The sequence below is a fragment of the Coregonus clupeaformis genome, chromosome 15 (genome assembly GCF_020615455.1).
Source record: "Coregonus clupeaformis isolate EN_2021a chromosome 15, ASM2061545v1, whole genome shotgun sequence".
Lineage (NCBI taxonomy): Eukaryota > Metazoa > Chordata > Actinopteri > Salmoniformes > Salmonidae > Coregonus > Coregonus clupeaformis.
In genome coordinates, this window is record NC_059206.1 from 26,112,591 (window position 1) to 26,130,098 (window position 17,508).

Consider the following 17,508-nt stretch of genomic DNA (forward strand, 5'->3'; position numbering starts at 1 on the left):
TTAAGATGTGGTTAGGGTGTTACCTTTTTAACAATAGGCTACAATGTATGAGTCCACAATGGGTAGGTTGAAATGTTTGTGGGTATGAAAAGAGGAATGTGTCTTATTAAACACAATGTTTTACTCACACCTGCCTTTGTGTATTAAAAGCACAGGAAGATAGCGTGGACACAATTGGTTTGCTGTATCTAAGTCTGGTAACAGTAAATTGTAATGTAGGCTAAATATAGTGAATCCTCTACTTAAGAATGGACAGGCTCATTGACAATCTCATTGACAGGCTAAAAGAGACATAAGAATCAGTTTGATGGCTTACTTCCTCATTCTCCTCCACCCTTGTCCATCATGTGTTTTTACAGTGCATTTACCCTGCTCCCTGTCACTCTGAAGTAACCCAGTGTGTGGCCACGTAAAAACCCTGTTGTGCAAGTTTCCACACTGTCACTGTAATCATCCTGCAACGAAACAATCATGATACACTCAGTGTTTTCCTTGGAACCTCTGCAATTTACAGTAAACCAGAGCTACAGCATCCTTCCTAATATTGAGTTGCACCCCCTTTTGCCCTCAGAACAGCCTCAATTTGTTGGGGCATGGACTACAAGGTGTCAAAAGTGTTCCACAGGGATGCTGGCTCATGTTGACTCCAATGCTTCCCACAGTTGTTTCAAGTTGTCTGGATGTTCTTTGGGTGGTGGACCATTATTGATACACACGGGAAACTGTTGAGTGCGAAAAACCCAGCAGCATTGCAGTACTTGACACACTCAAACTGGTATGTCTGGCACCTACTACCATACCCCGTTCAAAGGCACTTAAATATTTTGTCTTGCCCATTCACAATTCATGTCTCAAGGCTTAAAAATCCTTCTTTAACCTGTCTCCTCCCTTCATCTACACAGATTGAAGTGGATTTAACAGGTGACATCAATAAGGGATCATAGCTTTCACCTGGATTAAACTGGTCAGTCTATGTCATGGAAAAAGCAGGTGTTCCTCAAGTTTTCTACACTCATTGTAGTTGTATACAATGCAGGTATTTCACTTATGAATTGTAGAGATATCAATTATTACATATTTTTGTAGTTATACATTCAAACTAAGGTCCTGGTGTTCTTTTCTTATACAGTAAACTTTTATTGAAGCAATATACATTTACATCCACACAAATATACAAATACAATATTACAATACGTTTTCAAAAGTTACAAAATATATACACACAATAATGGCAGTGACACAACCAGTCAGGTTTTCTAAAAATACATCTCTGTACAAGTGAAAAAAATAAAGTGCAAAACATAGTCCAGTAACTATGATCTGAATATACAGTGTGTCTGACACAGAATAGAGCAAGTTGCCAACTTCAACCAAATGTCATAGGCCATCATCTGAAAGACAGCAGACATGCTACAGAGTGACACTTCTATGAGTCCTTTTCTGAGTGAAGTAGATGGAAAACTCACTGAAACAGTTAGTCATACATAGTTTTAGAGACATTACAAATCACCTACCAATATCCACAATCTTAATTGAAATGTCTCTCATACTGCACATTTCAGTTTCTTCTAACTTCTTCTAACATTCATATTACTGATGTATGGGCTGCCATTCTCTGGAAAACTATGTATGAAAGTTTCTTACATATGGGATTCTACAACATGATTAATGGGTAAACGACAAGGCTAAGAAACTAAAGTGCTACTTCAAAAGTTTGAAATGACTGATATCTATGAAATAATAAGCTTACACAGAATAAAACAAGCTTATCAAGGGTCGCCCTGGGGCTTAAAGCTGAGATCCGTAGCGGTGAAACTGCCACATCCGTTTGCAATATTACAACAACAAAGACGTTACTTCAAACAACGAACACCTATTTTTTTCATTGCACATGCGATAGATCAGCAGAGTACTATTATATTTTTTATCACGATGCAGGATGCATCTCTGCCCGTTCAAAAACAAAAATAATAACAAATGCGGCTGGGGCGACCAGTGGCGCTGTTTCACCTTATGCAGACTTTAGCTTTAAGCTTTAATTTTGACAGTCGTTCTTTACAGTCACTCAGATATGTGTATGGAAATGGCTTGTACATTGCAATATTCTGAATCTCAACCCCAGAGTTGGAATGTTCTGAGTGACAGAGTTTGGTACATTGCTCCTCCTTTACCCTACAAAAAAGAGGGTACCCCAGCTCAGCTCTTCTCCTGCAGCATGTGTTGCCTGGTGGATGATGCTGTGGTACTGCTACCATCCAAACTAGACCCCGACTGTTTCCGCATCCGCTCAAGAATATAGAATCGGAGCATCAGGAAGAAACCTATGGGACAGACCACACAATGTTTCAGATTAGTTCTGTAATGGACCAATAATACATTACAGAAGCTAGAATCTATGCTCCAGAATTAGATTCCAGATTCTGAATTCAAAACAGCCTATAATCAACATCATTTTAAGCTATCTGTAACAGCTAAATGCTTGTTGAATGTCACTTATTCCAACAGTAGTGAAGCAAATTACATGGAAACAAATCCATATAGGTATTTAAAAAGGTCACACCAGCAATAAAGTGCAGCTTTTTTTGTGAACTTCTAGCAGACAGAGCTATACACCAGCTTCTAATTTAAGCATGTAGCTACTAGCTAGTGAATACAAACGGAAACTGGTTGCAGGGAGGTTTTCTCCTGATACGCTGTTGAAACAGAACACTTTTACAGGGCATTGTTTCAAAGCAACACAATGGACAGTTGGCTCTGACAGCCTCCTCTGGTCATGTGACCATATTAACCTTTGATAGACTCAACAGAGGTGGACCTACCCTGTAGGGGAGTTGAGAATGCAGAAGAGGAAGGGGATGAACTCAGAGAGCTGTCCAAAGTTTAGGAATCCCAGGCCCCATGTGGTCCCGAACAGGCAGCTGAGACCCCAGATACTGAGGAACGCCACCTTGTTCTTCCTCCACTCGTCTCGGTTCTGGATCTTTCTCAGGACCAGGAATAGCATGATCAGACCAGAGAGGACCACTACAGCCAGGAAGGTCAGGTTGATGAAGTAATGGGCTAGTAGGCCAACAGAGCCTGGAGAGACATCCATCCAGCACCTAGAAGACCATGGTGAAAAAGCATGAATCACTGGGCTAACTTAGTCATCACATTTACATTTTAGTAATTTAGCAGACACTCTTATCCAGAGCAACTTTCAGTTAGTGAGTGCATACATTTTCATACTGGCCCCCCGTGGGAAACAAACCCACAACCCTGGCGTTGCAAGCGCCATGCTCTACCAACTGAGCTACAGGGGACTCACCTCAGTCAAATGTCAAAACTTGATCTACTGTTCATCTTACAGGGGCAGTAGATCCAAAGTGCACTTACATAAAGTAGGGGTTGTTGACATCATCACTGGACACAACCTCTATCACACCATAGACTTTTCCAATGGCAAGCAGTACAATGACAGGAACAGCTGGGATACCTGGACAGAGGATCACAATGATGGTAACAGTCAATGGCTTAAAGGTGTATTCAAGTGAATTGTATTCATCTACCAACAATGGGTAGTGGAATACAAACCAATTATTTGTGTATGTTTCCACTCACCAAAGCCAACCAGGTGCCAGACGCAAGGCTTGGGGGAGGGCTGAACACCATGTAGACCAACCAAAAGGTGTGTAACACTTCAATAGACATCCAGGAGAAGGAACTGAGCAGAGCATAGTGGAGAGCCGCCCCAAAAACCCAGCATGCCTTGTTCCCTCCCACGTTAGCCAAAGTTCCTGTCAGGAAGAAGAGGAGGCTAAGAAGGAACAGTGCCATGGCCAGACCCCCGATGGACCGCAGTGGACGGGTCCTTTGCTCTCCTGCCACAGTGCAAGAAGAGGAGAGAAAGTGAGTGAATGAGAGAGAGGGAGGGAGGGATGGAGGGGAGAGAAATAGATAGACAAAGAGAGAGTGGGTAACTGTTATGAAACATATCACTCATATCTTATTTTTTAAGACATTTTGGAATTTCCCATGAACTCTGAGATATTTACACAACATGATTAGGAAGTATTGTCACATGTTGAGGCCTTGTAGGATATATTACGGGTAGGACAGGCTGCAGGGAGACAGACTATTGCATGTAAGGAGAAGTACCGCTGATTGTTAAGGAAGACGATGAGGACAACACAGCTCAAAGTAGAGGCAGCGCAGCCAATTGATGTAATGGCAGTTAGAGCCTCCAGATGGCGCACTGGTCGTGGTTCCAATTGCTGAGGTGAATAGAAGACAAAACCAAGTTTACCATTACCAATCTACTTGAGATGAGTTGTTATTGATTTATTCAAATGATTGCCCATGAAAATATTCTAGATAGAGGTTATAGCTCACCACTAGGATGGCGAAGTATGTGAGATGATTACAGCGGCACTCTGTGTCCTCTGCACCTTTCTGTATGGTCTCACAACCTTCCTTTTTCCATGTGACCTCCGCTGGATCTGCAACAATTAAACCAATACCGATGACCTTAGCAAGGCCTGGAAACACTGCATAATTAAGCATTAAGGCCCAAGGGGGTGTGGTATTTGGCCATATTAACAGCTAAGGGCTGTTCTTAGGAACGACGCAATGCGAAGTGCCTGGATACAGTCCTTAGCCATGGTATATTGGCCAAATACCACAAACCCCTGATGTGCCTTATTGCTATTATAAATTGGTTACCAACATAATTACAACAGTAAACAAGTACTTTTGTGTCATACATGTGGTATATTATCTGATATACCACGGCTTTCAGCCAATCAGCGACCCGGGTTATAATCCTTAATCCTCTATATTCAATACAAATAATAATAATACAAATAAGTATGCTATTATTGCAACCAAGTTTAAACACGCTTCTTTACAAACCTTTCTTTGTGTCCCAAGAAACACATTTTCTTGAGTGAGTTGTCTGAAAAAGAAAAGTTACAGAAGGGAGGTGAGAGGCAAGTAGGTACTTATTTAATTCACCACTAGATGGTGACCTGGATACTGAACAACACATCCCGAATACTGTATATATGTCTGGCATGCAAGATTAGCTTCAATCATATTTTACAAGTGTTACTGTTGACCGACTCACACACTGAGTCAGAACAGAAAGGATCAAGTGTGCAATGACCTGAATACAACAGTTTCAATTTAACTGATGCAACTGTATCAATCAAAATCTCTAAAAGTGATAACACTAAGACGATGCTGAGATAAAGTCCAGAAACACTAAACACTACAACCATACAACAGAAAGTTAGCTTAACTCTAACTATCCAACTGTTAAATGATACATGTCTACTGTACTCAGTGCCAACACCCCTGTGATGTACAGTATTGAATAAAAAGCTACTTGCTACAGTACAATTGCTAGAGTGACTAATTCTGAGATGAAGCGGACATATCTTTTTCTACAAATCTTTCACATTGTTTTCTTTTGCTTCTGAAAGGGCTTTTGAAGTGGTTTGTGCTCTGAGAGTCTGAGACAATAAAATACATCAAGGGAAGAAAACGGCGTGCTTCAAGTCTAAAACTAAGACACACACATGCATTCAGGCACAAACACACACACTTACTGGTATGACAGAATGATGGAAACCAATCCTGATTGGCTCTGGAAGGTTGGTGATGATCTCATTCTCCACAGTGATTCCCACCACATCTTCTAGAATCCTGATGTCATTCTGGTCCACCTTAGAACTCCCCTGTGAACACACAACAACCAGAATCACAACTACATTTCATAATCTATGGACACAGATTAAACCCAGTCTTGGATTACAAATGTTTTGGTGCTTTAGTGTAAACTGTAATGTACAGTTTACATTGACTAGGGTAGCAGCCAAGTGGAAAACCCATTGGCTCTTACCTGGAATAAGGTACTGTTTTTGAAGTACGTGCACACAACTTTGACCTTTTGCTTTTCTGGAGGTTTCAGACAAGAAGGCAGGTGAACTGATGGAATCATTTGAGGAGGAACTCCTCGAGGCGCCTGCACAACACCAACACACAAGTTAGTTATAATAATCATATAACATTATGTGTGTATGTGCACGTGTGTGGTCTTACAGGCAGAATGATGTTGTAGCCCTGAAAGCCTTCCTTCATCTCCACCACAGAGCTCAGGGCACAGGGCAGCACAACGTTCCCCAGCACCTTGGACCTCATCACTGTCTCCTCTATCCTACAGACCAATACAGACACAGTATTTACAACCCACTTTATCTCATACAGGTAGTTTCTATGCATTACATACAGTATAGACATTACCTTTGGGCATGTGATAGTGATATAGAAACTGGTGTGCAATAGATGGATGTTTTGTTAATCACACTGAGCTAAATTTTCTGTTTGTGGCCTAAGCTCTGCGGCTCACTCATAATGGATGACATCATACTTCACTACTGCCCGAGCATGTTTACAACAACATTTTGTCATGCTGGTTAGTCAACTCAAGAGGATAGGCATAGCCATAGAGGATAAAGGAGTTCAAGAGATGACATGGAGGGGTGTAATTCAAAATAAAGAGGTAAAACGTACACGTTCACCTTATCACCAGATCCCTGACTCGCCTCATCACAAAACACGTTTTCTGAAAGGCAAAGAATCCATTCAGAAGCAGTCTAGTATTTATATTTTCAAGACTGTATAACACACCCAAAATGTACTTAGATTAACAATAACATATTAAAGTTGATTTCCTCATCAGACAATATAACTGACAAGATAACCCAAAGTGTTGCTTACTGCAGTTGACAATTCCTCCAAAAAACTCATAGGCTGGGCGTCTTTGGTAACTTAGGATATCATCCCGTTGTGTCGCGTTGAGTATCCCGTATATCGCAGTCCCTTTGTTTCCGCCTTGGGACAGGTCAGTGCAGCAGTTCTCCTGTAGACCAGACGGCCAGCACAGAGTGTGGTTCTGTCCATTCACCTCTACCCAGAGCTGGTCCAGAAGGGGCTCCCAGTACACACAGAAGGGGCTCTCTCCTGCCTCTGGGCTCGGGCCCAGCTTGATGACAGAAGAGTTCTCACATTGGGCCGTTATCTCACCTCGGATGGACAGGGAGCTCTCATTGGCTGAGATGGTGATGGTGCCACAGCCCCTTTTCAAATCGTGAGCCAGAGTTAAGAGCCCGTTGCCATGGCACCATGTTCCACACATTTTGAAGTCCCTGTCGTTTTCCCCTGATCCTGTTTGGACAATCGTTTTACTTTTTGAATTTTAAAGAAACAGTCTATGCACTGCAGCATCAATCCCTCTCATACAGTATTTTGCTTTATTTGTAGACCATTGCAAATAAAATGTTAACTTACCTGATGCAAAGAGGGCAATGAGAAAGATCATACACAGGGTCCCTCCAAACCCCTGGTTGGGCCCCATTGTTACTGTATGGTTTCACCTTTGACCTCTATAAAACACAAGAAGAACAACACAGGTGTAAAACACATATCTGTACAATTCCTTCCAGGGGCGATTCTCTCATTATTTACCCTGTCTTCTCTAAACAACACATCTCCTAGACACCATTCCTGTTCTTAGATACACTTATTCTTCATTCAGAAGAGTTATTCAGCTGTCCCCATAGGATAACCCTTTTTGGTTCCAGGTAGAACCCTTTTAGGTTCCATGTAGAAACCGTTCTACACGGAACCCAGAAGGGTTCTACCTGCAACTAAAAAGGGTTCTTCAAAGGGTTCTCCTATGGGGACAGCCGAAGAACCCCTTTGGAACCCTTTTTTGTAAGAGTGTAGCTTGGTAAACTATATTTTGAGAGTAGCTTCCCTAACACTTTAACTTGTACACATGTAGGGGTCACTTGTCTGCTACTACAGCTTAGTTGGAATTGAAAAAAGACTGTGGCGTGTCTGTGGTAAGACACGTAAGTAGATCACAATTGGCAGCAGCCACAGGGGGTTTTACACATCTTCTGCAGAATAGCTAATGCAATATAGATATTTTAGGTCTCAAAAAGGGAATTAGTGTGAATACAGTGATTTAGCATTGCATTCATTGGTAAGTCTGCATCTGTGAGACCTCAGAACACACACTTGTCATTGAAGACTCAGTGAATACAAGACACAGTGAATGGTGTCTGTGTGACTGTTGGAAGGAAAATAGTGTTCTCATTGATAAGAACTCAAGAAAGGACACTGAATGTATTTTTAGGACTGAGCAAATGTTTTTATTGATAAGGAAATAGTTAATGATAAAAAAAAAAGAAGAATAAGTGTATCTAAGAACAGGAATGGTGTCTAGGAGATGTGTTGTTTAGAGAAGACGGTAAATAATGAGAGAATCGCCCCTGGAAGTAATTGTACAGATATGTGTCAAATGTAACAGAATGTTTAATTTAGTCTAATAAACACAAAAACTATGTTTCAAGTAAGAATTATGCAGGTCTGATGCCGAGAAAAAAATGAAATTCTTGCCTATTTCACCCATATATTATTTTATTTTTGCAAAAACAGTGTGTAGTTCCAGTAGTTAGCTACACCGCTACATGGAAGCTAGCTAAGGGGTGGATTTCGCTACATTAGTATAATATGTTTAGTGAGATCTATCTCTCTTCAACATCAGATTGACAACTTTTCTGTTCACACTAGCCTCAGATGTGGTGTGGCCAAAGCCACATTACTGCTCCCTGTGTGAGTGCAGCTATTAACATACCGTAAATACCATAGTATATAGACAAACAAAATAAGAATACCAATTCAAAATATACAGGAGCTTCTCATCTAAACCATATTGTGCATAGTGTTGCACACTTGATTAATGCAATGATATTATTCACACATTTTTTGTGGATATTTTTAAAGCCTTTAATTTACAATTTGGCTAACAGAGAAAAAATGCTTTCTACTGGTATTAAGGTCATTCTTGCAGGGACATTATCTTTATGCTGTAGGACTCAGAGGGGTGTATGTGGTGTAGATATCTCCCATACTATCTCAGGAGGACGTGTGGGAGACATCTCTTTAAGAAAGATTTGAATCTAGATCTGTCTAGAGATCTGTCTAAATATACAAAAGTATATTTCCTGGGACTAGTTTGTGTCGACAAAGTAGTGTAGTGTAAAGAGGCCCTAAGATTGAGGGGATAGGACAGGATTTCAGCTAGCTAACGTTAACAATGCTAGCTATTTTTGACAAACTTTGCTAGCTAATGGCAACATTGCCAACTCTCTAAAGTAAATTTGACGACATGATAATGATGGCAAAGTTGTTTCCTACAAATTATTTGCCTACTTTAGCAATGCAATCTTAATTTAGACAAAACAGTCATTAGTCCCCTTTCAGAATGACTGGGCATCAGTCAACTTTTGGGCACCAATATGGTGGACAGTAGCTTTAGAACGTTTATAACAATGGCCCTACGCAAACGAATGATGGAAGTGCAACCCATGATTAAGCTATTGACTACATGCTTTGGTTTCTGTGGGAAAACTGCACGTCTCCATAACAGAAGTCAGACAAAAACTGCACTCAGCCGTTGAACCACAGTCAAGTGGGGTTTGTGGAGTAGACAGATTACGTACAACATACATGAGAAACCTGTCACCTGCAAATGCTACACACAAACAAGCACTGAGCTAAATGTTGACACAGAAAGGTTTCCTACGGGTGAAGGCCTATTCTCATCTATGCAAAAAAGTTTTTCTTATGTAATGAGTGTGAGCACCAACACAAGTGAGACATCAATCGTTCCCAGAATAGGCCTACTGTAAAAACATAATCATATGATGATATCATATGAGAGATGTCACAAACAGAACAGTGAATGACATTTTCTATATGTCTACATTGTGGTCTCTGTGTTTCCCCTTTGTGGTGTGAGAGTAGCATCAAAAGTGTATTTTTAATAAGGTGTGACTTCGCTGTTGTTTCACGTGTTGAGGAACTTCTCAATTTCCACACACTTTTCTCCTCTGAGTGGGGTTTATAACCAAGTTTTTACCTATCCTGCTTCCCTACACAATATTTGTACTTTGCTCAGAACATATCTCACACATAATCTAACACAATTGGGTCTGGTCACACACATCTGCAATACTACTCTTCTCCATTTCCAACCACTCTTTCTTCCTCTCTGAGCGTGGCCCCCTTGGCAAACAGATCATACTACTGATAAGCTATACTACGGTTTTTGTTGTACACTTCAGGAATAAGCATGGGATTTCTTTCTCTCGTTTTGGCAGCAGTAGCAGTTTGTCTTCTTACACTGGGGCATGAGGGGGACTGCAGTAACATGCTCTAACTCAGTGGTATTCAAACTTTTTCAGCGGGGACCCCATATTTCCCCAGAATTTCTGGGGTCCCCATTTCTTTTTCATAAGAACTTCTCGCGACCCCCCCCCCCCCCCACCCAAAATCTACACTGTGTGCACAATTATTAGGTAAGTCAGTATTTTGACCATATCATCATTATTATGCATATGTCACAACTCCAAGCTGGAATGCTTATTGGATTTAAACATATCAGGTGATGTGTATTTGTGTAATGAGGGATGGTGTGGCCTAAGGATATCAACACCCTATATCAAGGTGTGCATAATTATTAGGCAGCTTCTTTTCCTCAGGCAAAATGGGCCAAAAAAGAGATTTAACTGACTCTGAAAAGTCAAAAATTGTCTTTCAGAGGGATGCAGCACTCTTGAAATTGCTAAGATATTGGGGCGTGATCACAGAACCATCAAACGTTTTGTTGCAAACAGTCAACAGGGTCGTTTGAACCGTGTTGAGAAAAAAATACGCAAATGAACTGCCAAAGATTTGAGAAGAATCAAACGTGAAGCTACCAGGAACCCATTATCCTCCAGTGTTGTCATATTCAGAACTGCAACCTACCTGGAGTGCCCAGAAGTACAAGGTGTTCAGTGCTCAGAGACATGGCCATGGTAAGGATGGCTGAAACCCGACCACCACTGAACAAGACACATAAGTTGAAACGTCAAGACTGGGCCAAGAAATATCTGAAGACAGATTTTTCAAAGGTTTTATGGACTGATGAGATGAGATTGACTCTTGACGGACCAGATGGATGGGCCCGTAGCTGGATCAGTAACGGGCACGGAGCTCCAGCAAGGTGGAGGTGGGGTACTGGTATGGGCTGGTATTATTAAAGATGAGCTAGTTGGACCTTTTCGGGTTGAAGATGGACTCAAACTCAACTCCCAAACCTACTGCCAGTTTTTAGAAGACACTTTCTTCAAGCAGTGGTACAGGAAAAGTCTGCATCTTTCAAGAAGACCATGATTTTTATGCAGGACAATGCTCCATCGCATGCATCGAAGTACTCCACTGCGTGGCTAGCCAGTAAAGGCCTTAAAGATGAAAGAATAATGACATGGCCCCCTTCCTCACCTGACCTAAACCCTATTGAGAACTTGTGGTCCCTTCTTAAACGGTCGATTTACGGTGAAGGAAAACAGTACACCTCTCTGACCAGTGTCTGGGAGGCTGTGGTTGCTGCTGCACAAAAAGTTGATCGTCAACAGACCAAGAAACTGACAGACTCCATGGATGGAAGGCTTATGACTGTTATTGAAAAGAAGGGTGGCTATATTGGCCACGGATTTTTTGTTTAAATGTCAGAAATGTTTATTTGTAAATTTTGAGTTGTTTGTTTATTATTCTCACTTTAACAGATGAAAATAAACAAGTGAGATGGGGAACTTTTCGTTTTTCATTTAGTTGCATAATAATTCTGCACACTAATAGTTGCCCAATAATTGTGCACACATAGATATTCTCCAAAGAAAGCCAAAACCTCACTTTTACTTTCTTAAATATTCAGGTTTGAGGTTTATTAACATTTTGGATTGACCGAGAGCACTGTAGTTGTTCAATAATAAAATTAATCCTCAAACATACAACTTGCCTAATAATTGTGCACACAGTGTAATTACACAACCTTAAAATTGTTACATAACTTTTTTTACATCAACAAATAACCACAAATTCCTTACATTTTCATCTCTTATCAAAATGAAAAGAAACAAATAAATACATTTACTCAATAACATTTTATTTTTCAAATTATCTTTCTCAAAAACATTTTTATATTGTCCTATACAATAATCTGTACTCTTAATTTTTGGTTCCTAAAAAATAAATACAAAATAATAATAATTTGGCTGACCCCACTGCAGTTTGACCCCGACTTTGAATACCACTGCCAGTCTAAGTGAAACAGACTCTGCTGAACATACCAGTAAGATGTACGCATCAACCCACCAGGCAGGTCTAAACTTTTAGATGATTTTTATTGCACTTGCATGACCTATTCACTTGTAGCCATCTCAACAAGCAGTGTTGCTCACATTTCCTATCTGTCACATTACTGCTAAAGTGGGCATCAGATCATTTGCCAACAAGTTGAAGTACAAAAACAGTGTAGCAGTAGTGTTATTATTATGCACAAAGTGAGCACAATAAGAGAGGCCTTGATTATTTGTCTATGAGTAAATGTAATACAGCACATTTTTGAAAGTATATGAAGACAAAGTCAAATATCAGACAATTGTCAACAGCATGGTCTTTATGGATTATACAGTGGACTATACTTTAACCATACTTATAAGAAATGCACAGTCTCCCCCACCACATAATCAGACTTCACATAATCAACAAGTGCACACAGGGTTCTCAGTTCTCTTCTGTTTGAGAAGGGCGAACCTGACCTCCACCCAGTCTCTGCCCCCCTCCATTGTTCAAGCCGAGGGGCCTCAATGCAGTGAAAGAATGTCCCTTTTCACTTCTCAACTTTGTGTGTTTGTGTGTGTGTTGACACGGTTCAGACAGTTATAAATGCTCAAGGCCAAAGCATGTTGTACAGTGGCTAGCCACATAATGCATGAATTTGGTGTAAAAAATAAGTCATATCATTGTCTAAGCAACTCCAGTTTCCATTTCGATACTTCTGAGGAGACAGGGGTAAATTCGCACACACAAACACACACACACACACACACACACTTGAACTATTTACTGTAATAATTTATCACACTTCCCCCACCCTTTCCACCCTTTCGTTTCAAAGATGCTGCATGTGTGAAATTGTGGCCTTAATTGAAACTTCTGCTATGACATGAACTCTTGTTCAAACTTTTGTTCTTTAAGCCACAGTATTTTAATGTATTCAACAACAGTGATTCACTCTGTCTGTCACTGACAGCATCTGCATATCACTTCAGAGTGATATATAGTAGTACAGCTCTGAGTGGTAAAGCAGTCAAAGAAAATGTGAGTCAGACAGACATGCAACAAGCTTTACTTCACCACCTTTTGTCTGAGAAGAGGAAACATAAACCTCCCGCTATTGCGGAGAAATGTGACCTGGTCCGTGACATCAGAGCTGAACAAAAAAGCTCTGTTGTTGAGGCCCTAAGCCAAACAGAGACTGAGTGTGAATAAAGTTCAAGGGTCATATGATGGTCCAGCATCTGCTTTAGCTATGTTGACCAATGTCCCCTCAAAGAGCTGAGTTCAGCCTTTTAGATGAACAGGTGAGCAGAGTAGTTGGTTCAGATCAGAGATGAAAGCAAAGCTAGGAAACTCAGCTGTTTCAAGAGGGCCAAAACAAAGATGAAAGTGCCAAAAATATTCACATTTACTACATTTAATTTAGGGGTATACAGTACATCCAGTACTTAGTATGACTTTAATATTGCTTCCTTCTGTGAGGAAGCCATGGCCCAGTAAGCATTTCAAAGCCATTTCTGTCAATCAAACATGGAATGTTTCTTTCCAAAAAGGTAGGGATTATTATAGGGTTTTTAGGTCATAGGGTGATTTGCTAGCCTGCCTGTAAGACTAGACTAGACAGTGAGAGGTGAGTGTGTGTAAATATCTTTGGCATTCCACCTACTCTCCAATTTCCATACAGACATCAAACTCTGCTTAAGATCTTGCTCGCAAAAACTGAGGATATCCCATCTCAACATTGCCTATGGGGCGGCAGGTAGCCTAGCGGTAAAAAAAAAACTAGTGTCAATGTCCACTCCACCGCGTAAATCTAATTAGCATAACAAAAATCTATCAGTTTAAGCTAGAGATATCTTTTTTTTTTTTTACATTATATGCTTCTCAATCCACCGCATCCGCTGATATTGCACTGCCACATCTGCGGTGAAAGTGACAGAGCTAGAGTGGTGTTTGTCAGACCATGAGACATCCCAAAGTCTGAAGTTGGTACATCCGATCTGCCAACTTCTGTCTGTAGCATCAGAACAGTTTGTGCTACACACTAATATGATGTCAGTTGTTTTGCTCTAGGATGCCCATAGGCCTCACAAGACTCTAAAGGTCCCCAGTACCAGTTTAAAACATTAATTGAAGTATATTTGGAGACAGTTTAGTGCCAAAGATATATGGGGTTAAATACATGTAAAATATATCTATATATTTTCATGATCTTTCTTATATATTTTTTTATATTTAACATTCAAAATCAAATAGCTAAATGATCCTTGGTATGACCTTCTTAAAACAATTCCATATAGCTTAGTAGAACTCCCCACCTCCCCTGCCTTAGACAGGGCATAGTCTGTAGAGAGGTAAGAAAGTTGGGTTCGAATCACCAAGGTGGAAATCTGCCATTCTGCCCTTGAGCAAGGCTGTTAACCAGTGGTGTAAAGTACTTAAGTAAAAATACTTTGCTTAATATAAGGAATTTTAAGTGATTTATACTTTTACTTTTGATACTTAAGTATATTTAAAACCAAATACTTTTAGACTTTTACTCAAGTAGTATTTTACTGGCTGACTTTCACTTTTACTTGAGTAACTTTCTATTAAGGTATCTATACTTTTACTCAAGTATGACAATTGGGTACTTTTTCCACCACTGCTGTTAACCCCCAACAACAACTGCTCCCTGGGCACCTATGATGTCGATTAAGGCATCCCCCCACACCTCTCTGATTCAGAGGGGTTGGGTTGAATGCGGGAGGCACATTTCGCTTGAATGCATCCAGTTGTGCAACTGACTAGATATCCCCTTTCCTAAGGTGCATTTAGTTGAAGCCAGTAGTTATTTAACTTTGCAGTCTTTGCAAGGCATTTTGTCCCAATGTTTATAGCAACAATTGTAATATACTGGTTAAAAGGTTTATACTGATACAGTAACTGTATTATGTTGCCAACCTGGCAAGCAAGTGGACAAACATTAAACTGCATCAAAACCATCACACATCACCCAAGCCTTGGTATAAATACTAGCAGCACCTCATCCTTTGTATTCTGCATTTCATCATAGCAATAAGTAATATGCCTACTAAAAGTAAGAACAGATACAATTTTGAAGAATTGCTACATATCTCAGAGCAAGTTATGTATGCCTACTGTATTGGTTAACCTGACAAAGAAAGGAATATGTTCCCTTGACTTGATCACAATCAACAACAGAAAAAAATTAAATAAAACACAAATGTAAGAACTGGTTTGTAACTGGTTGTAGCCTAAATTAGCACAATGTGAAGAAGGCCAAATCTGAGGTTTACTATTACACCCTAAAATACAGAAACACCTGCTTCTGCTTTGTCAATCCATTAATTGTCTGAATTTATTAACCGGTAGGCTACACACATGTTATGGTGAAATTAGAAGAAAAAAAAATTGAATATCACGGATTAGTGCAGTAAAAAACGGGTTTACATTCGTTTATTTTTACCTTTACACAGTCGGAACTCGTCTGCGCCTCTGCTGAAAGTGGTGGTTATGGTTTTTCGTCGATGTCTAAATATGTTAGAGGTATAAGCGATGCTCTTCACACCTCCCCACGCGGACTATAGACTTGCTATAGGCTATTGACAGAATCAGAAACTGACCGCGTGAAGTGGAAGGCGAAAAAACCCGGATTCCTCCCCCAAACTCAGACAGCCACAGCAGCGTGTGAAAATGAGCTCAGCCATGCGTGACTGGAAGTTTATCTTTCAGAGACTAGATAAAAACTTCCAGACACTTCAGACCGTCAGACACTGCACTGGCACCCGTGCTACACAGTACAGCCACATAGAAAAGGTCCACTGTTGTTTGAGCTGCCTAACCCTGTATAGAAAGCCACTCCTTAGGGGAATAGCTGTCAGCACGGACAAGGTGTGAGCGCTAGACTGCCTGCGGGTGTTTGGTAAGAGGAGGGGCCACTGTGTTGTGAGCTTTCTCTCTACAAGAAGAATAGAAAATAGGCTATTCACTATACAATCTATTTTAGGCTATAACGTGTTCCTAGCTTACACTTTCTGTGTGTTTTCTTAGAGAACTTCATTGTCTATAAGGGAGTCTACATATTTCCCCAAGGTTATCAGCAGTAGGCTAGCCAACGGTGATATTGTTCCAAGTTAATGTTTAACCATGGGTAACAATTACCTGTAGACCTTTTGACTTTGACATTTGACATTTTGGCAAGTCACATTTTCAGATGAAAAACCTTCTCACAGGATGGAGAGAGAGAATGATGTAGAGAGGGTTAAACGAAACACCTGGCTCCTCTTCTCTCTTCAGCTGTCTGTATTTGTGTGTCTGTACAAGAGGGTGTACGCATGCGTGCATGTGAAGAAAGCAAGCTAACAAAGGTATACTTGTCTGATATGTGGAGTGGAAGTATTTGCCAGTTTTATTATATGGCTGTTGCCCTCAACGAGATAAGGATAAGTCTCACTTCACTGGTGATGAAAGGTGTCTGCTGATTCTCTGCCGCTTGTTTTTGTGGTTGGTATCGGGAATAGGACAAAACAGAATTCATATAGGTATAGGGGGCTACAGTTGAGTGTCACAACTGGCGTCCGTCCAGCACTGCATGCACTGCATGCACTCTGACACCCCAATAACTGTCCAGCCTACCCCAGGAGTTAAAAAGGGAAGCAGAAATGTGTCACACCTCCATATGAGAGACAAAGAGGAAGATTAAACAAATGTCATTATTTCTTTGCCAATCTCCAGACAGTGGTTATGATGGTTGATGATTAGGCTTTTTCACCATTAGGACATAGTGTGTGTGTGTGGGAAGGTAGTAGGCTATTAACTGCGTCAGTCAGGTCGTCAAAAAGAGAGGCGGTAACAACTTCACAATGGTTCCTCAGCATACAAACACACATACAAATGCCTATCATCTGTTATAGAAGGTCTTTCATTTGTGAAAGATTTGTAAAACAGTAATGGTCTTTGTTAAATGTTAAAATTGCATGTTGGTGTAGTTTTCACTGGGAGACCAATAGGTACTGGTGAATCAGCTCAGCTGTATGCCTTTATAGGTTTGGCGGCCTCTGTCTGGACTCCAACATCCTGCAATTATGGTTTTCACCTTCAACCTTTCATAAACAAATATCAAACACAAATGTGCTTTGCTTTTACCCACTTGTGAAAATATTGTCTTTTATTTCTGCAGAGAAGTCATCATAAAAATGTATAAATAAGATGTGGACTTGGTGTTAAAGGGAGCTACACTTCCTCAGACCTTTCTTTGAACGTCATGTCATTTGTTGGAGGTTTTATTCA

The 17,508-nt window shown here is 40.5% G+C and overlaps 1 pseudogene; it reads right to left on the reverse strand.

The window, feature by feature from the left end:
* Positions 1-2,815: 2,815 nt before the first annotated feature.
* Positions 2,816-16,123, reverse strand: LOC123492630 (annotated as a pseudogene).
* Between the last annotated feature and the right edge of the window lie 1,385 nt (positions 16,124-17,508).